The sequence below is a fragment of the Buteo buteo genome, chromosome 12 (assembly GCF_964188355.1).
Source record: "Buteo buteo chromosome 12, bButBut1.hap1.1, whole genome shotgun sequence".
Classification (NCBI taxonomy): Eukaryota; Metazoa; Chordata; class Aves; order Accipitriformes; family Accipitridae; genus Buteo; species Buteo buteo.
This window is the reverse complement of record NC_134182.1, coordinates 26,851,708-26,877,796: the sequence shown is the minus strand read 5'-3', so window position 1 is coordinate 26,877,796 and position 26,089 is coordinate 26,851,708. Positions and strand designations below refer to the sequence as shown.

Genomic DNA, 26,089 nt, shown 5'->3' with positions numbered 1-26,089 from the left:
GATTAAGTTGCAATCTGCTTGGTGGCCGGGTGCCTTGCCCGGGGATATGCGAAGCTGGTGCCTGACCCTCTCCTTACAGCGATCTCGCTGCCAGCCATTGCTCTGGACGTCCTGGAGGAGGAAGATGAGCCAGAGGGTGGGATCGCGGAGGAAGCCAGACCCTTCCCTCACCCACAGCAGGGGCTGCTTGATGCGCTCACGTGGCTCAGCAGTGATGACTGGTAAGAAAGCCCCCTGTTCGGTCTTTCTCCCTCTAAATGTCAAGCTCAGTTAGAAGCAATTACTTCCAGTGCCTCTGGGCCCAGACAGCCCAGATGTCCAAAGGGAACTAGTGAAACCACTCCAAAGCAGTCACAATATAAAGATGTGAGAGCAGCCTTTTATTTGCCTTGGTCTGTAGCAGTGCTACAGCCGCAGCAGGTCCATGCTGTTTCCTAGCTTTGTCTTCTGGTCCATGTAGCTGCAAACAAAAATCTTCAGGGAAGAGAGAAAGTTGTGGCACAAGATTTGCTGGCTGAAGCCAGAAGCATGATGGAAGCTGTCTTGAGTTTAGAGATTGGGGGCCTCAGGTCACTGGCCCAGGTGGGACTGATTAAGGATTTATCTCTGCTCCCGCTGCTGGCAGCAGGAGACAGGGCGTCCCTGTGACCTGCTGCACCTACGTCCCAGGAGTGCCTACGGGGAGTTCCTATTTCTGAGAAACAGACTGAGACATGGTGCAGAGTTCCTCGGCCTGTCATTTCTCCTGAAGGGCTCGTGGCAAAAGATAAGGAAAAAAAAAAAAAAATCCTTCAGGAATCTTGCACTTTTAGAATTAAACTTTTTCCTCCTTGCTGCTTAATATGGGCCTAAGATGTTTTGTTGATAATCACAGTGTGTCCTGAAATTAGACGCAGACAGGAGGACACTACAAATTTCAGGTGATACTGGTTGTCTTTTTGATTTCTGGGTCAGCATACACTCACTAGGGCTCTGTTCATACTGGGATAACCATGAAAAATCTCCCATGATGCATCTCCTTGTGCGATTGCTTTGTTTTGCACCTCTCCCCTTTCTCTTCCCTGCTCCTGTCTGGTGCCCTGTGAGGTGCGGAAAGCTGCTGCAGGTGCGTGGGGTCCGGGTTACATTCAGGGACCCCAGTGGGGATGGGTCCCTAGTCATGCCCTGCAGCCCTGGTGAACCCATGATGCGTCATGTGCCTTCATGTAGCTCAGGTCCTTCACAAAGAAAGTGCTGAAAGAGACGTGGTTTTACTACTTTTAAATAACATGTTGCTGTTGTGGGTGTTATTTTAAGTAGTCTTTTTCTGGAAAATCCAGCGTTTTGGCTGTTCTTGCCCAGGTGTGGAATCTCTTAGGACATACTGCTTTTTTTGGCAGCAGGGGTGGAGTGGGGTGGTGGTGGACATGGCGACTAGACTGCAGAGTGCAAACTCAGCTATGGAGTGGCAGTGCAGACTCTCACTCCTGAACTGCCCTCTGGGGATGGCAAAGAGGGAAAATGCCCAGTGACAGCCAGGCAGGACTGTGTCTCAGAGACAGGGTACAGAGAGGGTGCAAGAAACGGAAACATGGCACAATGTCCCAGCTTCTAGGAAGCAGTGACATAGGGCCTTTGTGTGCCAGGGATTTCAGAAAGGCTGTCTTGTTGAATGGCCACAAATTAACCCATCCCCTCTGAAACCATCTATTTGCCTTTTGGATTTATGTATGCTTTTGGCTGCCACAGCATCCTGTGGCAACGAGTTCCGTGATTTAAGTAAGTCCTGTATGAGAAGCACCTGCCTTTGTTTGTTTGAGCTGACTCCCTGGTAATTTCAGAGGGTGCTGCCTAGTTCTTGGGTGGTGAGAAAAATCAATCTTTTTGGTAATTGCCTTTCAGGGAGCAGAAGATGAAGGGACTCTTCAGCGTCAGACGCCTGGCTATCTGCCACTCAGAAGTCCTTCTCTGTAGACTTCATGATGTTTCCTTGGCAGTTACCAAGGAGGTAAGAACATTATGTTTAATTGTGTCCCATGTACCTTGTACATGGGGTGTAAAGTAGATATGTGCTTATTCATTTACATGTGTGCTCAGTGTCTGCCTTCATTACTATTTTTAGACCTCATTTTTCTAATAGCTACGTCACCTATCTATACGATCTGTCTGTACATATAGCTATATTTACTGGTATGTAGGACATCTCTTCTCTTTGAGCTAGGTGTCATTATAATGCAATATACAAATGCAGAAGCTGAGACGCTAATCAGGTGATTTGCCACAGCCCAACTCTCTGCCCAAGCTGTAATTAAACACTGCAGCTTTTGCCTCCCAGCTTCCTCCCACTTCCTCCTCCTCCCCAGCATCCTGGGGGATTGACTGCAGGTTTTTATTTTCCAGTGTTTCCTGATGATGGCTTCTCCTTCTTCCTTTCTGTGTGCGTTTTGGTAATTTGCCCATTGGTCTGTTGCCTCCGTGCACCGATGGAATTTTGCACTGCAGCCACTGGGTGCTTGGAGTGGCCTGGCTGTGGGGTTTGCAGGGCAGTCGCACACAGCTTCACTATCTCATCTCTCAGTTAACAGAGAGGTCTCAACCTCAGCTCCTTAACATCTGTGGCTATATTTCTGACTTGGCACTTGTCTCTGGCCTGAACCAGCTGCCTTGTACTCTTATTACATGATTGCCAAATACATTGAATTTTCCTTTGCTGGCAGAAGACAGTAAGACTTAGTTAATTTCCATGAAAATCAGTCCCCCTATCTAATATTTAATGACGCTGGAGGCTTGAATGCCCCTTGGGTTGTTGGACTCTTCAAACCTTTCTGTTTAGATATGCAGGACTCGGATTCTCCCACTCTGATATCTGGGTTAGGAGAAGCCCCTTCAGCTTAGCTCATCTGATTCTTATATCACTTTTGTATTTCTGAGGAAATTTCCTCCTCTCTGTCATGTGCAGAGACATCTTTCAGCTTTCATTTCATTCCAGTCCCAGATTTTGCTTTCACAAGCACTTCTAGCATTTACATGGTTCGTTTTTATTAACAGGCACAACTAAGTCCAGCAGAAAGAATCACTGGTCTGTCCTTCAAAGTATCTTTCAAATGAAGCACATGACTCTGAGATGCTTCTTCCTTACCCTTGTGGGGAGAACCTTTTGGAAGCAGGGATCACTCCAGAGCAGCACTGAATGCTGTAAAACCCCACCGATTGCAGCTGTAATTACATGTGATTTCCAGGATCCTGAAGTGCCTTAAGTCCAACTGCTAGGGTTCTCCTGAGTAGATGGAGCTGCAGAAGGACTCAAGTTCCTGCTGTGAATTAGTCTGTAGACTTGAGCCCATATCTTCTGTTTCCTGGTTGAGTGCTCAAACTGCCAGTGCTGCAATTTTTGATAGGAGGAAACTACTACTTTTCCTCTATCTTGTCTTTATGAATTGCACCTTTATAGTTTAAGAACAGCCCTTGCTTTAATTTTGTTGTTTGTTTGTTTGTTTTCAGTAAAAGGGCCTAAAATCAAAGCAGTGTACGTTATGGCTGAGTAGCACAATTTGTTCTAGGTGAAACAATATTTTTAAGCCTGCAGCCTCATTAAAATTGTATTGTATAAGTGGGCCTGAGGCCAGAGAAGAAGTTGGTATCAGAGTAAGTGTGGTTTTGTTCTTGTAGTCTTCTGCTCTTACCATGTTCTTATGTTCCACCTGGACACAGCAAGAAGTCTTGTTGTTTCCTAGGACTTTTGTCTAGGGGAACTGATTTTCTTTACAAGGTGATTCTTACGTTTCCCCTCATGAATTCCCCAGGTGAACAACCTCCGCTCAAAGGTGTGTCGCTTTGCAATCAGCACTCTTGGAGAGCTCTTCAGGACCGTGACGAAACACATGGACCACGAAGTGGATGAGGTTGCTCGGGTCTTGCTCCAGAGGATGGGGGATTCCAACGAGTTCATTCAGAAAGCCGCCGATCGATCCCTGGGGATCATGGTGGGGACCGTGACTCCTGCACGAGCAATGACTGCTTTCATGGCTATTGGAGTCCAGTACGTTCTTCTCTTAGTGATAGCCTTCACCTTAAATTGTGTGGTAGGGGGAAGGGATGGGAGGCAGAAGGGGAATGATGGGAGGGAAGGGTCATTTCTCCTGCATCCTCTGTGAACTCGGTGATTAGATTCTCTGATCAACCTCACTCCCTTTCTCTTGTTGTCTGGTTCTGCCCTACTGCAGCCTATTTGTTCTCACAGTCTGTCAACATTGCCTAGATATGGTAAATGATGGGGAAGTGAAAGTCCCTGTAGAGGGTGGTGATACAGCCTTCTGGCTTTGTGGGAAGAGGGACAATGGCAATTCCAGCAGTGAGCGCCCTTTGATATTTCATGCTAACCACAGAGGCCCTGGGAAAAAACATGCATCATCATTATGCCATTAACTTGAGAAATAAAGACGCTAATTGCTGGGACATGGAGCACGTGGGGGAGAACCCGCTGCGTGTGGCACAGCCTGCTCAGCAGGTACAGCTCCTGCTGAGAGGAGTCTGTCTGACTCTCATGTCCTTAGAGTTCCACTTTCTATTCACATTGAAGCTGCATGTTAGCATTGAGATGGTGAGTCACTTTACAGGCGCCTTCACAGGCTGGCTCCCATGGGATAGCTGAAGCAAATGCTGCCTTAAAATAGCAGTGCTGTGCCTGATAGTTTCAAACAGGCACCTTCTAGAAAGGACAACCTGGCTAAAATGACTGCTACCTTTTCCTCAGCTTTTGAAAAGGGTAAAACATTCAAATGCACCTCTTGCCCCAAAGAACAAACTGGCTGCATTGCTGGATATTCTGCGGCTTCGTGCCCCACAGGGCTTTTCCCCCCATTTGTTTTTTTTCAAGGGTCTGCTGATTTGGAGATAAACGGGTGAAATAAGCCTAAATCCTGCTGCAGCTCTGCCTGTGTAGGGGAAGCCCTCGGCCAAGTCAGCATGAATTGTCTTTCATTTCGCTCTTTCTCAGAGTTAATTTTGGGAAAGAAATGGAGTATCAGATAGTCCAGGGAGATTAAATTCCTCCCTCTTCCTTGCGGGTAGTCTCTTTGTACAATGCCAACTTTGTGTTTATCTGAGGACAGAATCTTCTACAGGTGGCTACAATTGCAGCAAGAACACATGCCTCCTTCCCCCAGCCATTATGGGGAGCATGCTGTGACCAAGGACTGTGCTTCTGGCCCTCCTTTTCCCTCTGCCCCAGTGTTTGTTCTCTTGTTTCAGGCACCGCAACGTCCTGGTGCGGAGGTGTGCGGCCAAACACCTAGTGACTGTGATGGAGCGAATCGGAGCTGAGAAGCTCCTGTCGGGCGCGCGTGCCAGTACTGAGGTACTGGTGAGCACGCTGGTGAAGCTTGCTCAGGACTGTCATCCGGACACAAGGTGATGATCTTCATTTCACCTCCTAAAATATGAAAACTGTTTGATGTCTGGCTATTAATGATAAAACCACAAAAGAATGGAAGGTGAAGTAAATATTAAGAAAGTTACTTCACAGTGTGGATAATGTTGTCTTGGGAAATGGCAGTACTGGGTAACATGAGGTTGTCCAGCAAGAATGACCATTGCCAAATGCCTGTGACTTGAATGATTCTTTGCTCAGATCAGCTGAGCTCAGATTAGTCAGTCAAACAATTTTGTTTGGTCTCATGTGCTTAATGCCAAGCTGAAGCGTTGGCCACTGTTCATCACTGAAAGATCCCAAGCATATATTTCTGATAAGGCTAAGACTGTCCTAGAAAAATTCCAGCTGTCTTTAACCAATGTAATCAGTCTTTCTAAACCTCTTCTTCAGATATAGCTAAGATAGTCACAAATTTTTCCTCCCAGTCATTGTATAATGTTGTTGTCTGTGGCTGAACGACCTCCAGATTTTCTCTTGAAGATAGCTGTAGTTCCATAGTAGCAAAACCAAACCAACCAACCAACCAAAAAACCCCCTTACTTTGATTATTAATTTAAATTCCCATTAACAGATGCCAAGAACACATGAGCAGCTAGCTGCCCGTGTGCATACATGTAGTATAGAAAACAAATAGTAAGCATGAGGCGATTTGTCCTAGCTTCTCTGCCAGTTAAAGAAAGGTAAATTATTGTCAACAGCAGAAAGGCACTGCAAATAAGCCATGACAGCAAAGCAGGAGATACGCTCTGCTCGTCCCATGGGATCCTTCGATCCCACAGAAGCATACGCACAATTTCAGAGTGAAATTGTATTTTCCTGTTGCCCTGTGTTCTCTTCTTGCCTCTCGTGTTCAGCTGGCAGTGTTGTGCAGTGACAACAAGTGGAGGTAAATATCTCTCTTTGCTGAATGGGTAATACCTTCTCATGAATGTATTGCACATTATAAGTTTAAAATATCAGCTTATTCTATTAACACTTCCTTTGTTTATTCACAAGGGAGAAAAAACAGTAGTAGTCTGTATTCATTTCTCTCCTTCCTGCGTTAGGTGTTATGGACGGAAGATGATGAATATATTGATGAATCATCGAAAATTTGATAGGTATTTGAAACAGTCTGTCCCCTCACGTGACTTGGAAGATGTTATGGCAACAGTTAAGCAGCAAGTAAGTGCTTGGCAGGAGAAATGTCTCCTATATGCAAGTACTGAGATTGCTAGTATGAGATTAAACATACCTATTCTTTCTTTATCTCATTCTTCTTCCACTGAATCATTTTGCTCCTGGGAATGAACTGTTGATCCTCAGCCTGTTTATCTGCAGGCAGTGAACGAACTAGTTTGGTTAGAAATAAAGTGGCTGTATTTTGAATATCAGCCACAAACAGGAAGGGGAAGTAGGAGAAAATGGTTTTACCTTTAAGCATAAGAAACCTCAACACTCCCCCCACCCCCCCCCAATTAAGCAATGAAGTGAGAATAGTGCTTCTGAAGATAATAGAGTCTTTGCAACAGATGAAGGAAGTAGTAGTGCCAAGAAAACTTCCAAATACACAAAAGATGCGCAAGGCAACCATAATTAGTACATATATTGTCTGTATTCTGGGAATACTGCCCTGCTGTCATGCACTGTGGAGCTGGAAGAAGCTTCGTGAATTCAGCATCCAGTGGAAACTCATCCCTGGTTTGTTTTATTTGGGTTTTGGTCCGTCCGTGTGTCCCCCCCTTAATTTACATTCTAGAAAGGAATGTGCCTTTGTGCAGGAATAGGGAGAGTTAAGTGTGAACCAAATCAACTCCCAACACAGTGGGACCTCCAGAAAGTCCAAAAGTTTTCTGCTATTCCCTTTAAGAAAGCTTGTTCCCTACCAGTTTGTATTATTCCCATTTGTGCTCAAGAATAATGAATTCAGGATTTTTTACTGCTGCCCAGTATAGTAGCACCTATAACTTGCTTCGGGTTATTGAAAACAAATAGTAGACATCACTGAATCTCTGGCCTGTCTCCCTCTTTAAGTTATGAAATGTTTTCCTAAGCCTTTCTTGGTAGCAGTGATTCTGGTTATAACTTGTGTTTTAAACAAGTAATTTCCTATTTTATCTTCTATAGATTCATGTTTTTTTTATATATATCTAGGGAACAGAAGATCATAAATGTGAATATCCACCTGTCAAGGACACCAGGAAGTCTAGGAGCCACGGCTTGAAGATGTCCCAGGACAACTTGCCTTCTGATGGAGGGTACTGAGCACTTCTGTTATATCTGACAAAGCGCATGACAAGCTTTACATGTCTCTTCCTCAGTAAAATCTTTCTGGTGGAGATGAGCTGTGCCAGAGATTGTTTCCTTGCCCCACAAATCTTCTACGATAAAAAATGTCTATTTCTGCATTATGCTGAACACAAGTTCTCTGGAGGGTTTTCTAGAAAAATTGAGAGAGAGGAAGAGACAGCGAGCAGTTGCAGCTCAGAAGATCCAGTGCAGTGGCAAGGACAGTGTTGTGGAGGCTGTGAGAGGGTCGTGTCTCTGCTGTTTGACTTTGGACCAGTAATTTCGATCAGGGTATTCTTATCTGAGTGGAGTCTTTTTTAGATGGGTGGTTTGATGAGAAGTCCCAGTCTAGAACCATGATGCCATTCCCCAAAATAGCACTTTTGATACATGTGGTTTGGCCTCACTGAATCATGGCTTTCTGTCCCTCAAACAGTACCAGCAAGACAATTCCTGAGCAGTTCTGGTCAACAGATGTCTCAACGTGGACTTTTTCTGTAGCTGTTCATGTCATTCAGACCCATTACTGCTTGGCTGATGGACAGCATGTTCTTTTCCCCTGTGCTGCAGTCAGCATTCAAGATAGGAATTTGGTCCTTGCTGTCTCCCCATGCCGGTGGGAGAGCTACTTGTACCTGTTCTCTGATAACAGAGTGGATTTATTTAGCTCTGTTGTGCTCAGTAGTGGCAGGAAGGTGACCACACTTCTTATTAGCATAGTTAGGATCTCCCCATGCTCATGGCAGAGAGAGGTTGGTTCAAGAGAATTTTTCCCATCAGGTTTGTTAAGCTGTGGATCTAGTCCCTAGGGAAGCAATAATGTGAGTGTAGTGGTGGGATGTCTGCCTTCTGTTTTTATCTCTGTTACTGAGCCTCTGGATTCTTTCAGATATGCCCCTTAATTTCTCTGGGTAGGATTCATCTGTTCAGATGCATCTGAGCTATTTATCCAGATCCCCGTACCTGTTGTAGATACACTTCTCCAGAGTAAGAAATTTCCTTATAATACAGACACCTCCCATTCAAATGCCCAAAGACATTTAAACTTTGAAGTAGTGCCTATTTTTCCCCACAAAGGGATGCTAGATGAGTACCTGGGAAGACATCTGAAGATAAGTGAGATGAATCCCATCCTTGGTGCCTTGGTTTTTCTGAGTAAGCACTAGCAATAATGTTACTTGCAAATTGTCTCTGGTAACGATTGTCCTGAGATCCAAGTTGTTTTTCAGATAGGATCTAGCTGAAATCACGTCATTAGGAAGTCTCCTCAAGATGTTTTCCTCACAATTAACTGAAGACATTATCACTAAAAGGTCTTGCCTTGTTTTTATTTTCCAGCTTGAGGTCTGGCTCTGATGTACACGTCTTACCCCGTCAGACAGTCCGTCGCACATCACTTCGGACCGCGGAAGAAATTGAACAGCTCAGGGAGCTTTCCAGGCTCCTGACAGCCACGGAGTTCCAGACACGAATGGAGGGAGTGGACCTCCTCCTAGATCACTGCAGAAGCAGCCCCCAGTTCGTCTCCACTAACATTGTCCAGGTATACAGGGCATCTCTATTGCTCCTTTCCCATTAGCTCCCTTCCCAAACCTGTACCAGTAAAGTTAACTCAGTGTGTCTTGGCACTACATACTAGTTGTTTGGGACAGGCTGGCCGCTTCTTACCCAGAATAATTTAATTCAATTCCAGGCTTCACGGCAAGTAGTTTCAGTCCAGATGTATTTCTCTGGCAGGTGCCTATCGGTGCTGTTCATGAGATCACGACAGTTTACTGCTGCTGTAGCTTCTGCTGTCTCCTGCTACCAGTTAGGTTGAAATAAAGGAAATCTAGCCACTGAAAGCTTGGCAATTATTCTTTAGAAGAAGAATGTGTTGGAATGGGGAAGAGAAGTATCAGGCTGGGCTGATTAAAAAAAAAATAAAATATTATTTTTTCAAGGATGCTCCTGTAAACTTTATCTTGCCTTGCACGGACACAGCTCTGCCTATTCACTTTCATCCTCATCCCCTTCCTGCTTAGGAAAGACTGTTCTCACACTTCCCAGGGGTCCTTTTTTCTCTTTGGAAAGAGGAGGAAAGTGGCTAGAGACAGATCTTCTCTTCCTTCTCTTCCCAGCAGCTGCTTTTTTCCTCTTTTCCCAAAAATGGCACCTGATAATGTGGCTGTCAAGGGACTGAACCTGCTCTCATGAGAACTGCACAGCACATTAAACTTCAGAAGTCTACCTGTTAGCTAGACAAATGGCCTGGATCCTGAAGAGTTTATCAGAGCCCTGCACTCCTCCAGACGCAGGTTCTGAGACAGATAAAACAAAACCTGGATCTCATCCAGTCACAGTTTTGGCAAAATGAAAACTACTCTCAGTACTTGAGACAGCTTTATGGAAAAATGGCCATCTTAAATACCTGTTTTCATACCTCTATACCAAAGATACTATTTTGCATTAATAATGTGGGATTGATTTAACTATTTGTGGGTAAAGAGAACAGCATATGAACTATCCTGTCCCCACCCAAACCTCTTAATAAAATATGAAAATCTTTTCCACCAGCATGAGGTTGTGCAACCACTACAGTGAGGAGCCCACAGGAAAACAGTGAAATTGTGCTAGCAAGTGCTGACCTGACAGAAAGAATTACATTCATCTTTTACATTGCTGGGTACTTGTTTCTACATCCCCTCTTGAAACAAAGACGTTTTAATCCAGCTTTCATGTCGTTTGTTTTCTTAACAGATTTTTGATATTTTTGTCCTGAGACTTCAGGATTGCAACAAGAAAGTGAACCAGCAGGCGCTGGAGGTGCTGGCTTTGATGACGCCCATACTCAAATATGCCTTACACCCAGTGCTGGTCCCTCTGGTAGCAGCAGTCACTGACAACCTGAACTCAAAACGCTCAGGGATTTATGCTGCAGCTGTGAAAGTGCTGGAAGCATCCATTGCTCACCTAGGTAAGGCTGACCTCTAACACTGACTTTCCTCAACTGTGGCTTCTATGTCTCAGAGTCAAGTGAACACCAAGTCTATTGATAGCTGGTGTCGTCTGTGGAAATATCCAGCTGCTGCAAGATATTTATGAAGTCCTGCCTGCATTCTTTCTATCCCAGTCTGTTGTATCATGTTGTGATCTGCAGCTGAATGGATGCTGCTTATCACCTGGCTCTTATGTCTGATTATTAACTCAGTAGAGAAGACATTATAGGGATTATTTTAAGTTCCTGCCAGAAGAGCATGAGGGAAGTGACTAGCATCTGGCATGACTGTTTTTCCCTCTTCCTCCTGGGAAACTGCATGCATTTTGTTTTTATTGAATTGGATTTCTAAGATGTGCGTTCTGTTAAGTTTATACCCACTAAAACAAGATGAAAGGAATGTGCCTTTCCCTCGAAACACATGGTGGGAAGGATGGTGGAGGCTCTTTGCTCTCGCTGGGCTTTGTTCCACGCTCTGGCAGTGGCAGCTCTCCTGAGCAGATGTGTCTGTCCCTTGCTGACTACCATATGAAAACCTTTGAACTCAGTTACTCATTTTGTAGTTTTAGGTAGTAGTTTAGCCATGTAAAGCCCAGTGAAAATGTCCTTATGAATCTAAAGATTGAGACCTTAAATTTAATAAGATACTGTGTTACGAAAGATCACAGTGGAGATCAGATGAAGGATGAAATGCTTGTTCTATAGTCAGTCTGGAGGTCTCACGTGTGGGGGGTTAGAATTGCCTTGGCTTCCTTCTTCCAGAAGGGAAAGGAGCCCATTATTGTCCCCTTTTCTAGGTGCTTGAGCATGGGGCTGCAAGTATGTCTGTTGATGTAAAATATGCACCTGCAGTAGGGAGAGGGTGAGGTCCCGATCTGCCCTGTGTCCTGAACCATATGGCCTGCTGCAGGTTGTGCAGCATGTGTTCTGCTGCCTACCAGGGTCATGCTGAAGCTCTCAGGGATCCTCAGGCTCATTTCGGCTGGAGGCACCTGCCCCACAGAGCGCAGCTCCAGCCCATCCCTTATCGCAGTCCAAAAACTGTGTTTGCATGCTGTGCCTTGGCAAATATAGTGGCATGGTCCTTCATGGCTAGTACTACAGAAGTCTGCATCAGTGTCTTTACAGTTCATCAAAACTTCTTTTAACAGCTACTTTTTGGTCAGCGTATTCAGAATAATTTCCTTGTGATCTGCTCTAGAAACTGATTGTATGCATGTGGGTAGTATGTATTTCTTAAAAGCATATGGAGATACTGTCCTGAAGTTAGCTCCCTGTTTCCCCTCACCTGCCACAGGTTTAAATTTGCCTTAATTTGGAGGCAGTAACCTAAAAATAAGGGAGTCAGAAAAGCAGAAGTAAAAGGATGGGAGTAAAATAGAATGGGATTATACTAAGTTGTTGTTTTTTTTTTGTCTCACCTTAGTTTTACGGTTGATATTAATGATTCACAACAATGAGTACAAGGACAGACAACTGGGTGGCTCTTTAAGTGAAGAAGGGGCTGGTAGGGTTGGTTGCAGCCAGGGGACACAGTTGAAAACCAGACCCAAGTCTATGGAAAGTGTTGTTCTCTGTGACTCGTAGGTTATTCTTATGCACTTTGTTTTAGGCAGCTGGATCCCCTGGAGGATCCAGCGGCAAGGATCTAGTGGAGAGGTGTTGATGTTGCCTGGTTTTCTTTTTGCACACATTTCCATCAGGCAGAGAGACTCAGGCTGCTCTGTGTAGCTTGCTGTAGGTGTTTACATCTACCCACTGAAACCTCAGTGAAGTGTTTAAAGTTTGGCGAGATGAATCCAGTCCTGAATTTCCCTCTTGATCTTCTGCTGTAGATTCAGCAGCGCACTGGCAATACTTGTGTTACTGCTGTCATCGCTGCAGCTGTGACCAGAAGTTTCTGGTCCCTGGGGCTCTTCATCTGCTGTTTACTCCAGCTCTGATTTCTGTTGAAATGTGAGATGAGAGCTGGTGTGTGTGCACTTAGAGATGCAAGGAGTTTGGTTTTGGAAAGATGAATGCCATCAATAAAAGTGTTCACCAGGACTTTCTTACACTGGTTAAAATGTACAGAAAAGCGGGTTCCACATAAAGTGTTTGGATTCTGTGTTTGATTCCAGGTTTGCAGATCGTTCATGTCATTTATGCTATATATCAAAGAACCTGAATTCCTGCCAACTGTCACTGGTGAGCTGGGTAACCAGAAGCCGTGGTGGTGCAGTCTTTATGCACCAGTTCCCAGGCAGGCTTGAATATGTACCAGCATTTCCCCAAAGCCCCAGGAGCCTTTGGCTCTGTGCTCCTTGTCTGCTTTGGTGCAGAAGGAGCTGAACAATAAATCCTGGAGTACAACTTTGCTAGAATTCAGGGACAAAGGGGTTTTTGGAGGTTGTTTGGGCCTGATTTTACTTCCCAAATGAATTGCTTTGCTATTGGTGTGAAGGGACACTGGCCCATCAGAGCTGCTGCAGTACGGCTTCCTGGAAGGCTCTACATTATAGGCATTAGCCAGTCCTGTCTATTTTCCACCTTTCTTCTTTGTCTTCTTTTTTAAAAAGGGAATTTATGATTTGCCAAGTTCATTTCTTTAGAACAAACAGGTATAAATCCAGCTGTAAATGATGGCTTGTTCCACATGTTGCTCTGCATAGGGCAAGATTGCTATAGCAAATAACTACATAGCCAAGGTCTGCTGTAAATGCCCTTGCCACACAGATTTATGTCAGCTGTGAAAATGCAGCACTGGGTGAATATGCCTGAAAAATTTAGTGTTGAAGAGGCAGGTCTTAGAGGGAAATTAACAACTTTCTCCACATCAGCTGCTTTGCAAACTCAGTGAATTTGCTGACCTGTTGCCTTTCTGTGTCCCAAGTATAGGGTTATTCCTGATCATGAAATGGGGAGAAGGGTGTGAGACCTGTAGTGCTCTTGGCCCTTATGCATTTTTTGTGGTGCCTGGGAGAAGGTTGGGGAAAAGTTGCGGAATCCTGCTAATAGAGGATGGGGCAAACAGATCCCTTCAGGGGTTTGTATGTAGCTTTCTGTCATTCCCCTCTCACCAATTCTGAAAGATCCCTGTAAATTTTCCATGCTCGCAGATGTCAGAACAGGAGTGAGGTACATCTGTCTCTCATCACACTGACTTTACCCAGAGACAGGTTCAAGCAAACAGGGTGGGATGTATTTTTTTGGTTCTGCTCATTTTTATGGACATTTGCAAAAATTCAAACAGGCAACTGAGTCACAAAGATTTCAAAATTCAACACCTAGGGCTTTAGTGGGGGAAGGAAGGGTCTACTGGAAAAATGCATGAGCGAAACCTTCCCACATGCTTTAAAATTGTCTGCCTTTTCAATTTAAAATCAAGTGGCAAATGACAACCCCCCCCAAGAACTCTAAAGGATTGTGCAACGCTCCTAGCTTAGAGTAAGTGAGCACAATGTCTTGCCCCATTGCTCCACTGAGTTTCATAGCTAAGAGCCCAGGTATTGCTCCAAGACTCTGTGTTGACATGCCTCAGATTCTGAGTTTTAGGTGAGACTTCCTCATCTGTCACCTTTAATGATCCATGCAAAAATGTAAGCTGGTGAGGAAATTGCTTTATCACTCGATGTAAAAACAAAACAAAAAAACCCCAAGCCCAAAACAAATCCCCCCCATCCTCAAGACAAAAATTCTACCCACCAACAAACTAATTTGCTTCCAAATAATGCCTGAATCATTTATTTAGCTTAACCCTGACATTGGCTTGGACGTCCTCAGCTGAAGGCCCCACACATTCATTAGCTGTGACCTGGGACCCTAATCCCACTCGAGGGAGCCACCTTGTAGATGGCGGCAAATCAGCAAATCAAGCCCGACTGCAATGGGACCAAGGCATAGATCTTGCTCTCCTCTGACATCTGTCCTACCCTGTCCTCTGTCTTGAAAGAAATGCCATTCAGATGGCCGCTGCCTGACACTAGGGTGTGGAGTGAGGCCAGCAGCCCGAGTAGCTCCCAGAGGAACCAGCCCTCTGCAAGAGGGGAAGGGAAATTTCCCCTGTAGGTGTTTACATAGCAAAGAGGTGACCACAGTGCAAACGAGAGCGCAGAGAAGCAGATTCTTCTTTTGCTTGTATTGCAAATGCTGGGGTGTGTGTCCTGTGGCCAACAGGTTCAGCTAATATGTAGTGCAAAGAATTAAAGCTGAATTAATAAGAATTGAACTGCCTGCTGCCTTGTTTTCTCTAACAGCCATTAAAAGCTCCTCTGCCTTTAGGTCTCTCAAGGCAGCTAAAGTAATGGTTGGGTAAACTTGTTATCGACTCCAGCTTTACTGTTTCAAAATGCACAGGGCATTTGAAACCCTTAACTTGAAAGGTGAATAGTGCCTATACACTTAGATTCCTAAAAACCAAGCAAACAACCAGTTCTCCCTCACCCACCCAAACCCCAAGTGTTCCCCTGAAAATCTGTGTAGATACTGATCTTAATGATTAATTAACATTTTGTGCTCCTTCAACATCTCCAGATCTCAGGGTGTTTTTTTCAAAGCAGCAGCTGTAAGTTAACTCTCTGGGGAGGAACAGCACGTATGAAACAGGGTCTGCCAATACTGCAAGAGTGTGAGGCAAAAAGTGAAGTGTCTGTTTAAAAAGGTGGATGAGAAGAGTGTAATTACCAAAGCAGAAGCTTAATTAGGATAGCGGGATCAGTTCTTTACTGCACACTTCCAAGAAGATCATTAGGGACTTCCTTTTTGTATCTCATGTGAAAAGGAGCACTTAATAGCACAGTGCTACTTAAAACCACTTCAGGATTTAGCTCTGTCGTGGTTCACAAAGAAGTACGTTGCCTGCTTTATCGGTGCCACTCCTGGTGACATCATGAGGTATCGTATCGCATCCCACGTGCATTCTGCCTCTGAGAAAAGCTTTGCTGGACTTATCAAAGTGGTAAGACTGGAGGCTTGCAGAACAAGCCAGGCAACAGTTTATAAGTTAAAACAAGACCCTAAATCAACAACAGACAGCATAGGAAAAACTAAAATACATATGACTGTCAAGTATTGGGAAATCAGTTCGTTTTCCAGTCTGTCTGCCAAGATCTGATTTCAGAGATGTTACAAGAGCCCCCAAGAGTGGATGGTGTTGGCAATGAGCAGTAATTCTCTCTTGTAAGAGTAACTTGGAATCTTGTCTGTAGATTCCAACAGGTAACTTAAAGATTTAACAGTAGTTTATCCTTAAAATGTGAACGGATGTGTGGACTTTTGAGCCTTCTCACCCTTTTCCTTAGACGAGGGAGGACGTCACTTCTGCAAAGCTCCAGCACGCACAACCTTTTCACTGCTTACATGTGATTTAAATTTTGAGGGCCCTGATGTGACATGTTTAACACAGTTCCTTGTGCAGCAGTCAACTTTGTATTTACAAATGTGAAATTAGAGCTTTTCTTTTTGAATTTTAAATCCTCCCAAGTAGGCCTGAAGGAAAGAAGAAGAAAAGCACTGAGAAAATGGCAGAATTTTATTTAAAAAATGCAGTTACCTCTGCCGCCCCTACCCCCCCCCCCCCCTTTTTCTTTATAACCTCAGAAGAGTGAGTAGAAAGAAATGTTTCTCTTTCAGATAACGCATTGCTGCTGCAAGCCTTGGCCCAGCCAGTGCGTTTCCTCAGTGGCCAAGCTCTGCTGGATGTCACAGAATATCTCTCAGGTATCACTTGCTTCAGCTAATTTCCACTGCTAAGTCAAGAAGCCTTCAGAGGCAATACTTAGAAGAAATGCCTCTGAATAGACAGTGCAGTAGCTCATCAAACACTAGAAGGTCCCAAGCTTGTCCGTCCTGCAAAATACACATAGTAGGTGTATTTGGCAGGGGTTTGCCTGGCTGCTGCAGAGGCATGCAGTGTGTGAGATGAGGATGGTGCTTGGGCTCCAGCGCTGAGATCTCACTGGGGCATATTGGGACCCACCTCCAGGAAAGAGAGGGGCTAAAAATACCCTGGCTGGCTCCTCTCTTTGAAGGACAGTACAGTAAAGGCCATGGAGGTCTGTAAGAGGTCCCTTTTCTAAAGCGAACAACCATCCTTTAGAAAAAATTGTGGCAACAGGTGTTTCTGAGGATCAGTTTGTTTTGTCATCATGGGATTCTTGTTTTCCTGTTGGAAACTTTTGAGGCTGAATTCTGCAGAGCCTGGGGCTCATAGCGTAGATGAAAACTCAACACACATATTACAGGCAAGGATTTTGTGCAAGGCAGGATTTGGGGGCAGAGAGGCAGAAGCGGGCAGTTCAGCCCAACCTACTGAGGCTCCCTGCCTGTATTGCAGATATGACGTTGGACTCTGAGCGTTTCAGGATGTGCAAACAAGTCTATTTCTGTATCAGCAGTGTCCGACACACCGCAAATGAAGCTGATAATTGATTTATAATAGTAGCTTGCTATGTCCAGCAATAGCCAAGGAATGGAAAAAATTATAATCTCAATATATACTAGAAAAGACCATTTATAGCCTTGCTTCAATTAGGGCTAAATCCACTGCTAATTATGCCAGCATCTTGTAATCCAAGGCTTAATACACTTTGCTTCTTCCTTATGAATCTCAAAAGGGCATGTTTAGCCACAGCGAATGTAAAAGGGCCTTTAAAGATAATTTGAATCGAGTAAATCTCCATAAACATAGAATATAATCTTAGAGTTATTTTAATCTCCTGAAAAAATAAAGCATTTGAAAATAAATTGGGACTACTTTGGAGAGAGCAGATGTTCTCTCTGGGATTTAGAGGGAACAGACAGCGCTTTCTCTTCTGAAGCTCCACGGTGACCACGGTGTTTAATAGCATTTAAACTCACATTAACTCCCATTTTCAAATAGGTACCATAACCCTTTTCTTGTGTCGCCTGGCATGCAGGCGTGGCGACCTGGTTCAGGAACGGCGACCCCCGTCCATCAGCTTGCGGACACCAATGTGGTGGACAGCAAATGGCGTTTATTAGTGGTCGACACGGTGTTATATACCTTTGGTTTACGACGCCACTTCCGTCTGCTTACATCGTAAATTAAACACTATTGGTCATTAGGAGAGGGGCTCTAACTTTCCGTACAACGCGAGATCTTCCGACCGCCAGGCCCTAATTACCTACATTTCCCCCCTCCCTATGCATTGTTAAATTAGTTAAATTAATTAAATTAGTTATAAAAATTATATTAATACAATTAGCAAAAAATTTTTAGTTTTATAAAAAGTCTTAAAAAATATATGTAATATATTATAAATCTAAGTAGAAAACTATATTAAAAACTATAAACACCGTAAATTAGTTAGTTAAGATAGGTAAGTAAGGAAGTCAAGGAGTAAGTCAGGAAATTGTTAGGGACAATGTTAAATATTCTTAAAGCATTTGTTGGTGCTCTACAAACATGATGTTAACGCTTTGTAGTCGTTTTTTGACAAACGACACGAGCCTGTTCAGTATACAGGGTCCGAAAATCAGTGTCAGCAGGATTATTGTGATCGGCCCGATCAAGGAGGATATCAGGGTGGTTAACCACAGTGACTGGTTTTGTTGCGTCTCCCGTTCTCTTTTTCGCTTTTCCAGTCCTTCTCGCAGTTTAGCCATGGTGTCTCTCACTATTCCGGTGTGGTCTGCATATATACAACATTCTTGTGTCATCTTGTTCCGCAAACTCAGCCCAGCAATCGGTAGGTGCCAGCTTTGCGTGGGCGTCCCCACGGAGGCAACGATGGCCTTGCTGCACACCAGCCCGATGCTCTTCGGAAAATCCCGGTATTTATACATTTGCAGAGGAACAGGTTTTAGCACACGTGGCCAGCGGGTGCCAAAAGTCTGCCTCGATTGCAGTCTATGACACATGCGCCTGCTGGCCAGGCACGCTGCACGAGTCATAGCCATCTTGTCTCTTGGTTCATGGGCTTTATGATGAGGTTGCGGTGCACAGAGATCTTGACCTGTTAAGACCTATGCATTAGTTTTTGATTGAGGTGGTATTCATATTGCCACATCATCTATGATGCTTCAGATGATGATGATCGTACAAATTCAACAGGAGTCCGTCGTGGGCCTGTATCTGTGGAAACACAATCAACCTTGTTCCCAGGTTATTAATGGAAATAAACTTTACCTTTAACTTTGGCTTTAACTAACTTTTACGTATACCCCACACTGTCTTCTCATAGTCACACTATGTTTAACCAAATTATGCTTACTGCTGGTCCGCATCATTTCCCGGACTCTGGGTCCTTATACATTACCATGATTCCTGTGCTTTGACGCGTCCTTTCCGCCTGTAAAAGAGCATGATGCACTACCATTGGTGGGTCTTTGTGATCACTTGTCAATCTAAGATAATTTAGCACAAATAAGGCTTTGGCCAATCGTTCCTCTGGGAGTAAGCCCTGGGTTCCCCTCTTTTTGTTTTGCAGCATGCTCTTTAGGGTTTGGTTGGCCTGTTTGACAATAGCTTGTCCTGTGGGAAGATGTGGAATACCCGTACCATGGTGAATTTTCCACAAATTATAAAATTGAGCAAATTGTGTAGAACCATAGACCAGGCCGTTGTCTGTCTTAATTTCTTTAGGCACACCCAGTACTGCAAACGAAGTGTGAAGATGTCATTCAATATGTAAGGCCTATTCTCTAGTTTGTACCGTGGTCCACATGGCAGCAGGATAGGTATCAATATACACGTGGACTCGAACTCAAGAGTTTTACCAGAAGGGCCCTATTGTTATTAGTGATACCGCAAAGATTTCGTACTCACTGGATGTCTCCCACAAGCTTCTGGACATCATGTACCATTGAAATTTCTAACATTGCTAACATCTATGTGCCACCCCAAATACTTCCAAGGTGTTGCCTTTTGTACCTTTTCAGGAGTAATTGTTACTCCACAATGGCTTGAGATGTCCTGCAATTGAGTTAAAATTCCATCTTGTGGCAAGTTCTTTCCTGCTATCAAAATGTAACCAAGGAAACTGCTTTCTTACAGGCTCTAATGCCCAGGCTGCATATACCTGACACATAGTTGGGGGAATTGCACATTCCTTGCGGTAACACGACCCAATGGTATCTCTTATAGGGCTCTGTCTTGTCAATCAATGGTACCGAAAAGGCGAACCATTCGATGTCATCTGGGTGCAAGGGAATGGTGAAAAAACAATCCTTTAGATCTATAATTAACAAATCCCATTATTCTGGAAGCATAACTGGAGATGGCAAACCTGGCTGCAGGGCTCCCATACTGTGCATCACTGCATTCACAGTTCTGAGATCATGTAACAGTCTCCATTTCCTAGTTTTCTTGGGAATGGTAAACATTGGTATGTTCCATGGACTAGTAGAAGGAACAACATGTCCCACTCTCAATTGGTCCTTAACTAACTCTTGTATTTTTAGCAGCTTTTCAAAATTTAGCGGCTATTGATCAATCCAAACAGGCTCATCTGTTTTTTAGTTAATTTTCAGGATTGGCTGCCCCTCAGTGACTGCTTCTAAAAAGGATGGGTCACTAACATTGCCTTCATTTGGCTCAATACATCGCGGCTTATGAGGCTAAACAATTCAGTTGGGGTAGTCATGACATATGGACGTGTCGTAACGTTGTCACCGTAGGGGAACACAAATGTAATCGGTAGCTGATTTACTAAGGTGGCTTGTGTGCCCCCTATCCCTGCAATGCCAAAATTTGGATTGACCAATGGCCATGATGGAGGCCAAATATATATTGTGAAATAATTGTAACATCAGCTCCTGTATCGATTGTCGTCAGTTTCTTGACAATAACTCCGTCAGTCCCTTCCGATTGCATTACCTTTTCTGGTTTACCTTTTGATATGTCCATGGCAAGGTATACCTGTGATTCCCCTGTGGAGCCGAATCCACCATCTCCATGTTGTACTTCACCCGGGTTTGGAACACACAACCTGAATGGAACTAATTGTGTTATTCTGGTACCTTTAAGAACAGAAACAGGAGGGATTAAAACATGAATCATAATTTTCACAGCCCCACAAAAATCTGCATCAATAAACTCTGGGACTACCAAAATTCCTTTTAGAGCTGTTGAAGATCACCCTATCACAAATGCACTAAGCCCAAACCCCAATAGTCCCTTTATGTTGAATGTGTACTGCGGTTTCCACGTCCACTCCTGAGCTCCCTGCAGTGGCGGATCTGGTGGTTGTGAGGCTGCCTGAGGGCTGGCAGCCCAAGCTCCTTGTGTTTGTGTTATCGCGCAAGGGGTCTTCGTGCTCGGTGTAAAGTTTTCCCTTCTTCCTGTATTCTTGGTGGTATTGTCATCTTTCTCAGCAGAAGCTGTGCATTTGCTCCTAATGTGTCCACGTTTGCCACAGTTAAAACACTTGACCAAGGGTGTCTTACTGGCCTTGTGCTTCTTTGTAGCTCCTTGTGGAGCTGCATGTTTTCTTTCATGCCCTGTTCATGTCATGGTGGTCGTAGATTGTCCTATGCAGTCTATAAAGAAACTGTGCGAAAGGTTCATTATGCTCCTGTTTCACCTGAGTAAAAGTATGGCTTTGCATATTGTCTGGTATGGAAAGAAAAGCTTAATATGCCAAGATCTGTGATAGGTGATGAACCTTAGTGATACATTGTAACTGAGCGTTCCCTGATGTGAAGGGTCTAGTGCTCATCAGCATCTGTGTGGTTACTCTCCATAAGGGATCTGTTTGTTGTGGTATTGCTTGTTCCAGATCACAGAGCGTCTCCCACTGCCGGAAAAACACTAACTTCGGAGGGCTCTAAAACTAACCGTGCTATCTGTTTAATATCTTGAGGTATCAGGGTATCAGCAGAAAAAGTGAATTGCAGTATTTGTTGAGCTAACGCAGATTTGATTCTGTACTGACTTACCACATTCTTTAATTTCTCAATGACATTCCAGTCAAATGCTTCCCATTTTTTTCTGCCCATTTAATGCAATAACTGGGAATGCTTGGAGCATAGTCCCTTCTATAATGGCATCTTTTATTACTCCTCTCCAATGTCTCTGTTTCTCGTCCGCAGCGGCTACTGCAAGCGACTCCGCGTCTATCGCGGGCGCAGTTGGTTTCACCGTCTCCGGTTCGGCAAGGCGGGATGGATGAACGGGCGCGGATGGTTCTGCCCGGGGGCCAGCCGCGACAGCGCCAGGCGGCGGCCGCTCCATGGCCGGCGGACACGGGCCGCTGCAAGGCGGCGGAGGGGGGGGGGGGGCGGAAAAGAAAGGGAGGAGGAAGCGCCGGAGGGGGTGCGGGTGACGGCTCAGCAGGCATAGGCTCAGGCAAAGATTCAGGAGGCTCAGTTCGCTCTCCCGGCAAGGGCACCTGATTTCCCCAGCGGGGAGGTGTTTCATCCTCTGAAGTTGGATCGGCTGCGAGCGACCGGAGTCGGAACTCGACTGACTGGTCACTTCCGGGCTCCAGTACCTTTCTGTTGGGCTCCGGCCCCGCCCCCTGTGGGTGGGCCGTTCCCTCCCTCTAGGCTCGCCCCGCCTTCTGTTCGGGGGGGTGGTCGGCCGTTTTTTCAAATGGCCGCTACGATTGGCTCTCCGCCCCTCACCCGCACTCCCCCCTCTGTGTCGGTCACTCCCATCGCCTGCCTCCTTCTCGTTCCCCTCCCCTTCTCTTTTGTGTGCGCTTGTTAGTTCTAGCGCTTTGTCTTTGTTCTCGCCGGGGGCATTCTCGCCCCGCCTTTCCCCTAGGGGCTCCGCGCCATCTTGGGGCGCATAGGGCGGTGGTTTAGCCCGGATATTTTCTGACTGTGATCTCTCCGCGGCGGTCCTAGCTTCCTCGGCTAACCCTCCCCAGAAAGATTTCGCTTGATCTTTTGCCTCCGCGAGCGGACCGGGGCTTGGGGATTTTTGGGACGCGCCGCCCTCCCGCGGGTGTTCCAACTCGGCAGAATTGCCGTCGCCTGGGGGGCACTGAGTCTGTGTGGCTGCCCCGACTCCCAATTTCGGGGTGACCAGCAGGCAGTCTCTTGCAGCCCTCCAGGTTTCCTGCTCTTGTATGGCTTTTTGTAAAGCCTGTTCAACTTTTCCCCACGCTTTAAGGTTTTTTCCGCTGCCCGAGGACTTCGTCTCCTCGGCTAACGCTTTAGTGCACTTATCCCACACCTCAGGGTGGAGTATATCTACCGGCTGATCAATGGCTCCAAACTGCAAAAGCCTCGCAATCGCAAGGATAAAATCTTTGGGCCTACACTCAATCCCCCACTGTTTACACAATTGGGATACGACCTTCACAAGGGCTTCCATCCTCCTTGTTGGTCCTGGTCCGGGAGCGTCCCCCCTCGACCTCTTCCCGTCGAGCTGGTCCAGCAGCCCGTCTGACCGTTCACCCGTCCAGGCGATCTTCCCGGGTTTCGGCACCACTTGTCGCCTGGCATGCAGGCGTGGCGACCTGGTTCAGGAACGGCGACCCCCGTCCATCAGCTTGCGGACACCAATGTGGTGGACAGCAAATGGCATTTATTAGTGGTCGACACGGTGTTATATACCTTTGGTTTACGACGCCACTTCCGTCTGCTTACATCGTAAATTAAACACTATTGGTCATTAGGAGAGGGGCTCTAACTTTCCGTACAACGCGAGATCTTCCGACCGCCAGGCCCTAATTACCTACATTCTTGCTTACCAGAATTGGTTTTAGGTGCTTTCAGGAGCTGTTTAAATGTTGATGACTGATGCTAGATTAACGGTGTAGAGAAAATGAAGGTCCTTCCACTACAGAATAATAAATGGTTACTGCATAACTTTTCCACTGAACAGAAAATAAGAACTCTGTCTCCAGACCATTTCAGATTTTGATCTCTCAGCAAAATCTGCCATGCGAGGAGCCTATTGGGAGTAAATTTTTGTTTGTATTTAATATAGTTCAGAAAATGAGCTGAGAGCAGACTTCAGAGAGAATGAGAGGGAATGCTTGTTTTTTGGTTAAATGTCAGCCCCCTGCGTAAGATTTTTCTCTCTCTATTCCCCTATTTCAGAAAACATTATGAGGGTAAATCCCATTAAAATCATGAGATGCTCAAATGCCATGGCAATGGGGTCTGGGTAATTATCTAAGGCGTCCTGAAGTTTGAAACAGCTGTTCATTAGAAGCCACCAAGTATGAGGGGAAAAAAGCTCAAACTAGACCATTCTGCCAAAGACATCAGTTAGTCACTGATGTTTCTAATAAAACTGTCAAGCAGCACACATCTTTTGTGGGCTGGAATTTTGAAGTGTAGTATAATACTGCTGTTCGCTGTGTGCCACTGAGCAAAGGGAACTGCCAAATTAGACTTCCGGCATTTTTCATCAAAGGTCACAAAAAAGTAATCATCCTTTTTATTAGAAATCTTTCAATTACCTCTCTAAGCTGCATTTCAAAATCTTCAGCAGATGGTTTAGACAACTTCTTAATGGAAATAAACAGTGATTTGACATTTTTGTCATTTGTAATGCAGAAGCGGATAGTGAAATGATTTGCAAAATGTGTATGATTCACTTTGCTAAGTCTATCACAGATGTAAAGCCTCTAATTTGGAGAAATTAAGGTCCTCAGAGGTTGATTGTTCTGTTCAGTGGATGGTCAGAGACTGTTGCCTGTTTCTGGATCGTCGGGCAATTTGTGCTTGCTGATATTAGCCAGAAAAGGCTTCCAAGAACCAAAAATAAAGGTAGGTACTTGTTTGCACTAACGTTTTTAAGAAGCTTGTCTCTCTTGTCCGGCAGTGCTTGTGGAATCTGTTTATCCTCGGAAACCCCAAGTCATCAAGCGCTACGCCCTGCCCGCGCTCTGGTCCTTCCTGGAAAACAGGGTCCTGCCTACCCGAAGCAGCAAAGTCAAGGCTGTGGTCACCAAGTTTGCAGCTACCCTCTACCAAGTGATGGGCTCCAGGCTGAAGGAGCATGCCGCCAAGCAGTCTCTGTGTGTGGCGAAAAACCTCTACGACATTTTGGACCTGAATGTTAATTGAAGGCTTGGTGTGCTCCAGGAAGCTGATGGGAAAGGTGGAGGCAAAGGTGGATGTGGCGGTGGCATTGGTTTCATTCTTTGTGTTTGAAGAAAAGGATTTACCCTACAGAGTTTCCTGTTACGGACATACATTATATATTTTGATGTAGGGTTTTAAAAACTAATAAAAAATAAAAGGAATTCTCAAAAATTTTATATCTTGAGCTCATGTTCCTTAAGATGCTTGCACAGATACCAAAAAAAAAACCAACCTGTGTGTAAATGCAATTTGTAACTGTAAAAAGGAAAAGAATATATTTCTATACATACTTACAAAGTAAGAGATGTGCATGTATATATACATATATTTACTTACAAAGTAAGAGATGGGCTTTGGAAGCATTGGGGTTACAGGATTAGATGGCTTGATTTGGGAAGCAGACGATGAGAGACCAGGACCTGCTAGCCCAGAGGATACGCCATGGGGTTATCGGAGGATGTGCATCTCACTGTATGTGCCAGTGTATGTCATACGTGCCAAGCTACTGGGTGGCCCCTTTACAAGTCTCTGGTAGCTGCTGGTGCAGTGGCAGATACCTGAGATGTCCAGGTCAAGCTCAGACTCCCTGTCCCATGACAGCAGAAATCTCCCCAGCTGCACTGAAATTTTCTTCCCATTTCAGGGGATGCATCTTGTCTGTCGTCCCCCGTGCAACGGACTGATGTGGCGAGGTGACCGGTGCCATCCGACTGCCTCCCAGCACCTTGGGGCACACCTGAGGAGGTGCAGGAGAGGGGCTTGGGGCAGGGGGCTGTGCCACCTTGCAGGGGGTGCTGGGTGGAACATGGAGTGCTGGGCAGTGAGTGGGCTAAGGGTGTCCTACAGAAGCTGGGGAGACCTAAGCTGTGGGACAAGGTATAGTTTTTTAAAGGATATACATTTTTTAAATGTCTTTTTTTCTGTCTTTTGAGAAGTGAAGGGTTTGCCTTATATGTGGAGCAATAAAGCACTTCTGAACCTGAGCTTCAGGAAACAGAGTGAGGAAGGGATGTGCCAGACCTTCACCATAGAAAGGTTTGGAAGCACAAGGGGAGAACTGATGAGAGAAGAGAGGAAGGGCTGAAAGCAGCAGATGTTGGTGCATCTGTATAGTCAGATATGAAAACAGAGCAGCCTGATCTATGTTCATATAGTCTGCAATATACTGGCAGAGTTCTGAAAGAAAGGAAAATGGAAGTTTTGGGGAGGAAAAAAAATAGGACAATAATGGCATGAAACACACTGGGCCCATGGAAGGTTAAAAGAGCCTTGACAGGTTCTTGACACGTACAAGGACCTTGTACGAAGCGGGGTGGCCAAAGAGTAGTCCAGGGAGATCTGCCCATCCCAGGGGTCTTGGGGTCTTGCATTTATTTGCTGCATTGTTTGGTATGTCTATATCTGTACAGGATTCCAACTTGCCAGATGCTATTGTTGCCTTGGGTCAC

General features: G+C 45.1%; 1 pseudogene; it reads left to right on the top strand.

The window, feature by feature from the left end:
* Nucleotides 1-24,781, top strand: part of LOC142038097 (TOG array regulator of axonemal microtubules protein 2-like) — a 44,776-nt pseudogene extending 19,995 nt beyond the window's left edge.
* Nucleotides 24,782-26,089: the final 1,308 nt, after the last annotated feature.